The sequence below is a fragment of the Amblyomma maculatum genome, chromosome 3 (assembly GCF_055883805.1).
Source record: "Amblyomma maculatum isolate TAMU_Amacu chromosome 3, ASM5588380v1, whole genome shotgun sequence".
Taxonomy (NCBI): Eukaryota; Metazoa; Arthropoda; class Arachnida; order Ixodida; family Ixodidae; genus Amblyomma; species Amblyomma maculatum.
Window position 1 is genome coordinate 173209652 of NC_139346.1, and position 11061 is coordinate 173220712.

An 11061-nucleotide genomic window follows, 5' to 3' on the forward strand; every position below is an offset into this window, starting at 1 on the left:
TGACGTTGTGAGTGAATAATACTTCCATGCGGTAGCTAGCAGCTGATATGGGTTGACTGCCAACTGGGGCTCTCCTTTCATATGGGAGGATAATACCAGAAGCAGGCCTGCCAGGACCCTCGCATTCCCGTTATACCGAGGCCAAGCAGGCACATTCATACGGCTCGATTACAGCGGGGTTTTATATGAGGGCTGGTAGCCTGCTGTCACGTCCTACCCTTAAAGGCAGAACTTAAGTATCCCCCATAACTTTTTATTATTATTAAGTATGATATGCTAGACAAAACCCCTGACCGATGAGAAGCCACTTCGGAACTTCTGATGTACTCGATAAGAGATTATCAGCTAAGTAAGCCGAATGCACTAAAAAAATAAAACCAACACACAGTACTAAGAGTGATAGTTCTCTGACTAATAAGAACATCCATAATTAAAGTATGGAACTTGAATAAAATTTCAGGGGCAATGTGAGATGACTGATGACTTGTGCAAACACTGAAGACTTTGCCTACTCCCAATTACCACCATCCATGGCCATGGGCCTTCCTAGTCAATAAAGGACTTTCAACTCAACTCAGCTCGTTTCAGGGGACTTCCACGCTAATTGAAACAGGTTGCAATAAACTTTACAAGGCAAGAGGTAACTTCTAATATCTTTTGCATAACACACAATAGAACTGCCTTGAAGCGAAGCGTGGTATGGTCGCCGCAGGCATATTGATAGTGGGATCGCTGAGTAAATCATAGCTAACGAAACGTGAAAAACATTGCATCAAAATATTAACAAAAAGTATACCTAGACATGAAATGCGAGGCGGCAACTCGTTTTGGTTATCCATGTTCGTTGCGAAACAAGGCTTGAGTGTGAAGTTATAACGTGTGGTGATGAAACAAACTTCTCATTGCGTAAGAGGGAGGATGACAACTTTTGTAGATGTCGCGAGAACTTTGTGCCTATAAACATTCTGTCAAAATACAGTTTCACAAAGGTTGGTGAGAGTGTACGAGGGTGGTCGCGGCTTGCGTCACACTACTTTCAAGCATGTATTACAAGGACGAATTGAACGAGATTCTAGGCGAACAAAACCATCTGGTGCGAAACGGTGTAAAAGCTCCGGCAAGGTCTTGATGTGCGTATTAACAGCATAGTGTACAGCGCTGCGAACGCTCGGATGATTACACGCGAAATATCTGTGTTTGAGTGACATGAGTGCAATAGAGTGATAGTTCCACTTCTCAAACACTTGTGATAGTTCCACTACTCAAACACTTGTGATAGTTCCACTACTAAAATTCGCATGCACTATTCTTTGTTGATTCACTAAGACAATTACGTCGAATAGCAGAAGCAGCGTTCAGTAAGAGCTGCCCTTTGGAGCTGCGTTAGGAGGAGGTTAGCGGGAACGATGACTTGGTCATAAACATAACTTTCCGGTCGCTTGTATCCATTGTCGGGGTGAAAGACAAGTGATGTCAAGGTGAAAGAGGCAGGGCAAGGGGTGTAATATGGTAATATCTGGTTTAGTATGATATACATACCATGGTCAAGGTATGATATGATGCGCTATTGTGTGGTATGGTATGGTACAGCATATCGCACGGTGTGGTATGGTATGGTATGGTATGGTATGGTATGGTATGGTATGGTATGGTATGGTATGGTATGGTATGGTATGGTATGGTATGGTATGATACGGTGTGGTATGGTATGGTACGGTACGGTACGGTACGGTAAGGTATGGTATGGTTTGGTACGGTATGGCGCGGTATGTTTCCTTATCAAAACGACATCGGCTATGATGGACACCGTTTTTGAGGCGATCTCTAGATAAACGCTCGAAAACCCTAACTAATGAGCCACCGCGGAGGAACAGGGCCGTGAGTATTGATCAAGGACAGTATTTCAAAACTTGTTATACCCTGAGTACAATTTGGAGTTTCCATTTATGGTTTACCTTTAGAATTTGGAGTTTGCCTTTAAGTTATCGAGTTTTGATCGTGAAATGGCCCCACTAACCAAAATTGCAAAAATAAAGATTTTATAATCTTGGAAAACAACGTGTATATATATACGTATATATATATATATATATATATATATATATATATATATATATATATATATATATATATATATATATATATATATATATATATATATATATATATATATATATATATATATATATATATATATATATGAAGGAAAGAAGCCAACAGTCGGCGAGGCCAAGGAAAGCGTTGGGGATGGCACTTTTATGTCTTTTTTTTAATATTTGCTTAGATAATCACAGAAATTAGTAATGTAATCTGTTTAGGGGAAGATAATTAAACACAAAGTAGAAGAAAAAACAACGTGCCGATGGTGGGATCCGAACCCACGACCTCCGAATATCGCGTCCGGTGCTTAATCTTGGAAAACAACGTGTATATATATATATATATATATATGTGAAGGAAAGAAGCCAACAGTCGGCGAGGCCAAGGAAAGCGTTGGGGATGGCACTTTTATGTCTTTTTTTTTAATATTTGCTTAGATAATCACAGAAATTAGTAATGTAATCTGTTTAGGGGAAGATAATTAAACACAAAGTAGAAAAAAAAACAACGTGCCGATGGTGGGATCCGAACCCACGACCTCCGAATATCGCGTCCGGTGCTCTTCCAACTGAGCTACATCGGCCGCTGTCCCTCCTGCTACTTGCTTGGGTATTTATGTTGTCTGTATGCGAACCTTGAGAGCGTTCACCAGCGCCACCCTCAGCCATAGCGGCGGACGTAGAACGTCCTTTGTTACCGCCAGCGTCACGTAGAACGTGATCAAGAGCGAGGGCGAAAGCTGTGCTAGAACCCTCTTACGCTACCTACGGCTTCAAGACTGCCAGAACCGAGACCCCCGTAAGCTACAAGCAGATCAATTAAGGGGAAATGAGGGTGCTCGTTATAATACATGAAGGAAAGAAGCCAACAGTCGGCGAGGCCAAGGAAAGCGTTGGGGATGGCACTTTTATGTCTTTTTTTTTTAATATTTGCTTAGATAATCACAGAAATTAGTAATGTAATCTGTTTAGGGGAAGATAATTAAACACAAAGTAGAAGAAAAAACAACGTGCCGATGGTGGGATCCGAACCCACGACCTCCGAATATCGCGTCCGGTGCTCTTCCAACTGAGCTACATCGGCCGCTGTCGATATATATACGTTGTTTTCCAAGATTATAAAATCTTTATTTTTGCAATTTTTGGTTAGCGGGGCCATACATAATATATATGGCCCCGCTAACCAAAATTGCAAAAATAAAGATTTTATAATCTTGGAAAACAACGCATATATATACGTTGTTTTCCAATATATATATATATATATATATATATATATATATATATATATAAAATCTTTATTTTATAATCTTGGAAAACAACGCATATATATACGTTGTTTTCCAATATATATATATATATATATAAAATCTTTATTTTTGCAATTTTGGTTAGCGGGGCCATATATATATATATATATATATATATATATATATATATATATATATATATATATATATATATATGTCCCAGCGTCACCAGCGAGTGGTCTATTTCGATAGTAAAATGCTTGCGTCGACACTAACGTGTTGACGCGCATCCCTGATGCTACGTTACACCTCCGTTCATTTCAAAACGATGGCAGACTGTCTTTCCTAGAAGGGCATCAGGAATTAAAGTAAACAGGCGGGAAAGGCATTCAATTTCAATTTCCTCGGCGAGAAATGCACGTCATGCTGTCGGACAAACTTTAACATGCACAGAATGAGCCAAAGAATTATTTTTAATCAAAAAATCATTTGCAAGGGGTTGCACCTCATTATCCCTTTAATTACTTCTTTTATGTTATATGACCAATGTCGTTACACTAAAAATAGCATCCTTCTCACGAGCCCGTCACTTCTCGGCATTTTCCCCGTCCAACCGGCCGTCCGTACGAAACTGACTGCACCTGCATAAATCGCATTACCAGACAGAGTGCATTTTTAGAAAGTCCTCTTTTCAGACCGCGCTGTTCCCCATCATGTGAATCGGACAAATTTTGGCCGCGTGAGACCTTGAGGTGCGGTGCCTTCTGGTGCCAAACCTCCTCCCATCTGACAACGGCACATACGACGACGGGCTTTAGCCCGCCTAACCCATTCGACAGTCTTCGAGTGGAATATCACGTAATGACTGTGACGTGATGTGACATGTCTGTGATCTGACTTACTCTCTTTACCCATCCCTCTCTCACCCACAACTTTTATACCCCCCTACCCCTCTCTCCCAGTGCAGGGTAGAAAACCGGTTTCTTTTACGGGTTAACCTCCCAGCCTTTCCTCCTCATCTTCCTCCTCCTCCTCCTCCTTCTCCTCCTCCGAGTGGGAAAATGTAACCAGCCTGCCCTGGCATCTCTGGGTGCGAAGTGCGCAGAATAGGCAACCGGTGATGCGCACAAATATTGGCGAAATCGCCGAAGTGCATCGCTCAGTCCGGCACTCGTAGCAATTCGCTGCTTAGTCTGGCGCCGTTAGGGAGCCTACATGTTTCGCCGCGGAGCCGGACGCGATGTAAGCCCCCTAGGCGCCGTACGCTTACAGCGCACACTGCCGTCACAGAAGAGAAATAAGCGGTCGCTTTCCGTCTTGTCTCTGCGGCGCATAGTCGCCAAGACTGCTGTAATGTTCTTCACGTTACCTCCCGCCCTTCTCCACCTTCTCTTCTTCGGTGCGCCTCTTCCCCTCGCTCTTTTCCCTAATTCCCTCTCTTCCTTTTTGTCTCAGCAGTGATTCGCCTCCTGTGGCTGGAAGCGCAGGGAACATGCGTTTGGGGAAACTAGGAAAGGTCAGAGGGTAAGGGAAGCCTGCGCGCGACGGCGATCATCCTCAACAGACCCTCCCTGGCGCCGGCGCGCACCTCTGGAGTAAAGGGTAAGGGGCCTGCTGAGAAGCAACAGTTGGTCGCGGCACCTCATCGACCCGGGCTCAAACGCGGAAGTGGTCTGTGGCGCACGCCCCCTCCTTCCCTCGCTCCCTCCATCCACCTCTCTCTTTCTCTCTCGATGCGCTCTGTACTTCGTTGGCGAGGATGTGCGTGCGCTCGCGTGTGTTTTGGAGCGTGTGGGTAGTAGCTCGCAGCTGCAGGTAGAAGGCACAGGCCGCGACCGTGCTGCAGGAGTTCCCTACGACCGTACCGCCAGAACGCAACTCTGGGTGCGTCCGTCTGTGTAGAGTGCACTTGTCTCTGTGCAGAACAGCCGATTCGTGCTCGAATCGCCAACGCAGACGCTCCCGGGAACCACGTTTCACAAGGCAATGCTGCGCATATAACGGAAGTTCAGGCGAAAACAAAGTTTGTAACACATACGTGCAGCATTGCTTTCCCTTTCTTATGCTTCACTGCACAAACCCGACAGGCAGGCGTCTAGTCAGTTTTGAAAGGCTCAGCGTTCAAGTATCAACGGGAAAAGACAGCTACGCCACTCTGGAAATAAAGAAAAAGGTCGCGCTTCACTCCCCGGTTCACACATGTTGAATTCTACTTAAGACTCACATTAGGCCACTACACGCGCTATTTGTGCAAAGAATGGGACTTTCACACCGAGGCATAAAACCAACATCCATCTAAAATTCTATGAAATATCTGAAGGTGGTTGAAGTCGTCCATGAACAGAGAAATTAAAAGTATAATTATTTCAAGGTCACTACCTTTTTGCTTTTGATACCGCAGGCAGAAAACCAACCTGCTCAAACCTATTCTCTTCAAAACCCGATGAGTTATTGGTGTCGTTATAAGCATTTCGGCAGCAAACTACCACTAGAATAAAACGCTGGAAGCTGGAGGTTTCCTCATCACGAAAGGGTCAGTTTAAGGTATACAAATGAGGAAGGGGAAATTCATCTACTCTGAAAGCAAAGAAAATGTTCTATTCCGCCTTTACTGTCAAACAATCTGAATTAGGCTGCGCTAATGACGACGGCATAATAGGCTGTAATCCCTTTACCCTACTTTCATGCTCAAAACTGTTCAGACAATCCGGATTCACCTAACTCTAACGTGTAACCCAAAGCTTTAAAAATGGGAATTTTAAAATTTGAAGATGGTTCTGCGGCTAACTTCTATAAGTGCTGATGAACATCAGAATCAGGCGAACAATAATAATTAGCAAGCTGGTTAGCTAATTTCTAATACTGAACCTTTCAAATATTACAGTTATGATACTGGTTGAAAGCAGAGATTTGTAGCCAGCATTTGAGAAGAGCCATATCGGTTTTAAAAGTTCAAAAGTGCGATTGCCTTTGGCACTGTGATCAACAAATATTTCCTATCTCGCCAGCGCGACCCCAGCTTCTTCAGTGGCGCAGATGACCAGGACGTTGATGATAGGTTGTCATCGTACGAACGCGTAAGCGCCTACAAGTAGGACGATAACACCAAGCTCGGCAACGTCCCATTTTACCTGAATGATGTAGCCAATCTACGGTTCCGAAACCAAGAACCCGATCTGCTCACATGATCGGCTTTCAAGAGGAGCTTTTCGGAGGTGTTCGGGAGCCCCGCGATGCGCTAATGCGCCTAACTACGCCTCCGCGCCCGCGCTTAGCCCCCTGAGAAAACATTCACCAGTTACATACAGGACGTTCGTTGATCTCGGCCTTTAGTGCCCGAAGGTGGCAAGATTAGCAACATCTTGAAGGGCATATTCGACGATATCTTTCAAATGTTGGTAGCCAGAAACCCGCAAACCGTGCTCGACGTTACTCAGTTGTGTCAGAGTTCCGACGTCCTGATGAGGCAACGAGCTGCTACTCGACGTTCTGGCGTGTACGATGGATTACTCCCCATTCTCCTTACAATTAATTAATTAATTAATTATAATATAACCTATTAATTTATTTATTTATTTTCCCAGCGGTTCCTGCTCATAAACTGTGTATAATATACTATGGATGGCCTCTAGTGCTATGGGTATTACTGGATTAGCAGCTTCCGGAAAAACTGTGAAAAGACATAAAAAACACACCAAACAAGAGGAGCGACACAGCGCTGGTTGAGAAATGACGGTTTTCGTCCTCAATCCGACAAAAAAGATGAAAAATAAACATGCACCAAAAAAAAAATGAAGAAAATAAGATAGGAAGAAAAAAGAAAAATGAAGAGAAAAGGCAATAAAAAGAAAGAAAAGCAGAACACGTAAACTCCTCACAACAAACGCACTTAGTAAAATCAGCTGGAATTAACAGTAACTCAAAAAAGGGTACTCTTTTTGTAGTATAATTGTATCGAAGATGTGTTGACATATGCACCTGTATCAATATTTCCTGAGCCTCGATTATCTCCCTCGCAGTTTCGTCCTGCTCTGTTATATGATAAAGCGACAAACAATGCTTTTCGTCTTCCTTCGCCCACTCACAATCTCTACAGTGAATTCCATGGTGTCCAGATATTATTCCGACACCTTATAACGACGTTTTTTCAGTATTTCAATAATGCAACGGTGCCCTATCTACATAAGGCAAATTTTATCAGTTCACGACGCCCCTTAAGCATAATTGGAGGTTATTCATTAAGGTTTAGAGTAGGAGGGGAGGGGGGGGGGGGACTGAAGCGCAGAGCAGGTATCTCTATTAATTTTGTGAGGCTGCTACCACCGGCGTGAACTGGGAACTAGGAAAATGTAATCATAATCAGTACATTCTCTTCCGTGAGGAGGACCACATTATTGAAAACCTTTTACTGCTTCGATATTGCGGTGTCCACTCTTGTAAGTAACAACTCATCATCATCATCATCAGCAGCAGCAGCAGCCATACTATAAACACTGCAGAGTGAAGACCGCTCCCATTTCCCTGCAACTAACCCAGTCCTGTGCGAGCTGCATTCACTTGAACGCTACGAAGTTCTTAACCTCCTCCACCCACCTAATTTTCTGCCACTCCTTGATACGTTTGTCTTTCATCGGAATCGAAACGGTTATTTTTCTTGACCATCGGTTATCCTCTCTACGCATTACATGTCCTGCTCATGGCATTTATTCTTCATTTCGACTGTAATGTCTGTAACTCGGGTTATTTCTCTAACCCACTCTGCATGCTTCCTATCTGTCAGCGTTACACTACTAACAACTAACAGAAGCTTTTGGTTAAATATAATTTTCGCGTACCTTTTTTGTTACCTTCTCATTTATTTATTCTGCGCTTCATCGAATATCGAGAGGAAACTATGCAGGGCCGTCAAATTGGACAAACAATTGGGCGAAGTTGCGAACAGTTTTTGGATTCGGAATTTTTTCCCGTTACGTTCCTGACTTTTTTTTTTTTTTCCTTTTCTCCAGTACTGTGTATCCGAGAGAATCGCCATAGAATGCTTGCAAATTATGAAAATTTCCTAGGTAAACACAAGATCCTGCTATCTGGTTGAAGGTGCATATATGGGAAACAGCCGACAGTTTTAAAGAGCCGACTCTGTCGGGACAACAGCTTAAGTCAAAGTGTCAGAGAAGAGCAGTGCCTAAAGGAAGGGCGGGTGTCTCGTAATCGGTTATGACATTCAATTCCTCCTCCTCGTCTAATACTTGCTTCTCCCTCACATGGTGAATATTGGGAAATATCTGAGAAGTGAAATATTATTGGCGACGACTTCAAACAGCGCCAGTGGTAAATTCAACGTGACGTTCCGAATCGCTCTTGCAGTACGAGGACCCAGACCAGTATAGTGCTCAGCACCATGGTGCTTGCGAAGTGCGTGGGAATGCCGCTTTGTCACAAGACACTTGGTGCCTGGGCAAAAGCAGCCGTTCATGCGGCCCGCAATGTTTAATATTTGAAAGAGGCACGAGAGGCGCGTGTTATATAATTGTCACGTTCTACCGGATATAAAATCAAGCTCTCCGCTGTGGCTTTATCTTCACCAGCAATTTCTCGTAACACCAATTCCGCTCGAATGCCGCCTTCGCAAACCGCTATCCGCCCCGCTTGAGACGAGTCATTACTCTGCATTCGGAGAAGTGTGCAGCTCTGAGTGGCCAAGTTAAAACTGTGCTGTTACGAATTGTTTCAATATTGGATCCCTATAGCCTTTGGCAACAACTGTGTACAGAACTCTTCTTTCGGCTCTTGTAAAGGTCTTCGAGCACTTTTATTTGACGGTGCAGTCCCAGAAATAATATTATTAATTGGTGTAATGGAAGGGAAAGGCGCTGTATCTGTCACACTTGCTCTGTGGACACCTCAACCGCGCTTTAAGGGAAGGGAGGAAGGTAGGAGTGAAAGCCCTTTCATTATCTCTTCTTTTCATACTTGCAGATAAGAATTTATTTCAGCTGCTCTGAACGAACTGGCAGTTCAATCGTTTCAATAATGCTGGAGAACCCTAACTGTGGAGATAGGTGACCTATGGCGTGAATAATACGTGTAATTAAAAGCCAACCATACCTGAATGCACAGAATATTTTTCAAATTCTAGGTCTTGCAAAGTCTTCAGCCCCGCCGGGGTGGTGCAGTGGTAAGACGCCCGACTACTGTGCCGGAGTTCCCGGGATCGAATCCCGGCCTCGGCGGCTGCGTTTCGATGGAGGCGAAACGAAGTGGCGTCGTGTGCTGTGCGATGTCAGTGCACGTTAAAGATCCCCAGGTGGTCGAAATTACTCCGTAGCCCTCCACTACGGCCCCCCTTTCTCTCTATCCACTTTCACTCCCACCCTCATCCCTTCCCTTACGGCGCGGTTCAGGTGTCCACAGAGCAAGTGTGACAGATACTGCGCCTTTCCCTTCCTATGAACCAACCAACCAACCAACCAAAGTCTTCATAAATTTGCCTCAGAAAAAAAATTCTAGTTCTTTTGTATCACTTATAAAGACCTTATCAATGTCTTTATCCTTACCCAGCACTAGATCGAGATTTTGCGATGAATAAGTAATACGGTTAAGTAAATTCTTCCCGCAGTTCTTCGCAGCCCGAGAACGTCCTAGATACACACATAAATGGACGCGTTGTTTGAATTCGCAAAGCCCTATTCACTCGAAGCGCATTCACTGGGGCAGCGTTTGCTCTCTCCACGCTAAGGCAGATTTGCGGAGCTTCACCTGACGACTCGCAATCACCGCGGACGGCGCAGATTAAAACGGAGTATTCATCGGGTACAGACCTCACTCTTTCAAAGCGAGCAAAACGAGAACTATTCTTATTTTATTATTTACTTATTACTTCTGTGCGCGCTGTTGTAGCGCTGTAAATCATCGACAAAAGGCAACATGGTGACGGCTCTTGAAAGGGTACTAGAGACGAAGGGACTCAGTTGCGTCACTGCGGTGATTTCAAAGGGACCGCTTGCTCCATAGCAGCTACCAATAAACAGTCCCTTTTTCCTTCCTCCATGCACAGTCCCCTCAAATCTCGGCGCTGTCGAGGAGCCGGTGGTTCTGTACTCGCTGCACTTGACAGGACCGCGTGTGCGGGGCAAACAGAGCGCGGTTTCCTAATCACAGGCGCACCCGCATACGAGCGCGTGTTATTAGTTTACCCACGAGCCGGGGTCACCGCACGTGCAGACAAGGGCTCATGCTCTAGTGGAGTTTCTGTTGCGAAATTGTATGTTTGGTGGTACATGGCAGTATGAAAGGCCTGGGTACTTCATAATTTCCATCTCCACATTTGCTTCATAACTGTCTTAAATTTACTTTCATGGACGCCTTGTACCTTATAGGGCTACTGCTCAAACAAAAAATAATAACAGTCGGGTGCACCGTCTTGCAAGGTCCCTTCGTTGTGCTCACTGCTGTGAACTATTCAACCAGATGGTTTTGTGATAGTGTATATTTGTAACTGTACAATTTCCTTCACAGCATCGCTACGTTAACTATACCTGAACTATCCGGCGCTTTCACAACCCTTTTGGTTAACATTTTCTGATAACAGTCGGGTGCACAGTCTTGCAAGGTCCTTCGTTGTGCTCACTGCTACGAACTATTAAACCAGATGGTTTTGTGATACTGTATATTTGTAACTGTACAGTTTCCTTCACAGCATCGCTACGTTAACT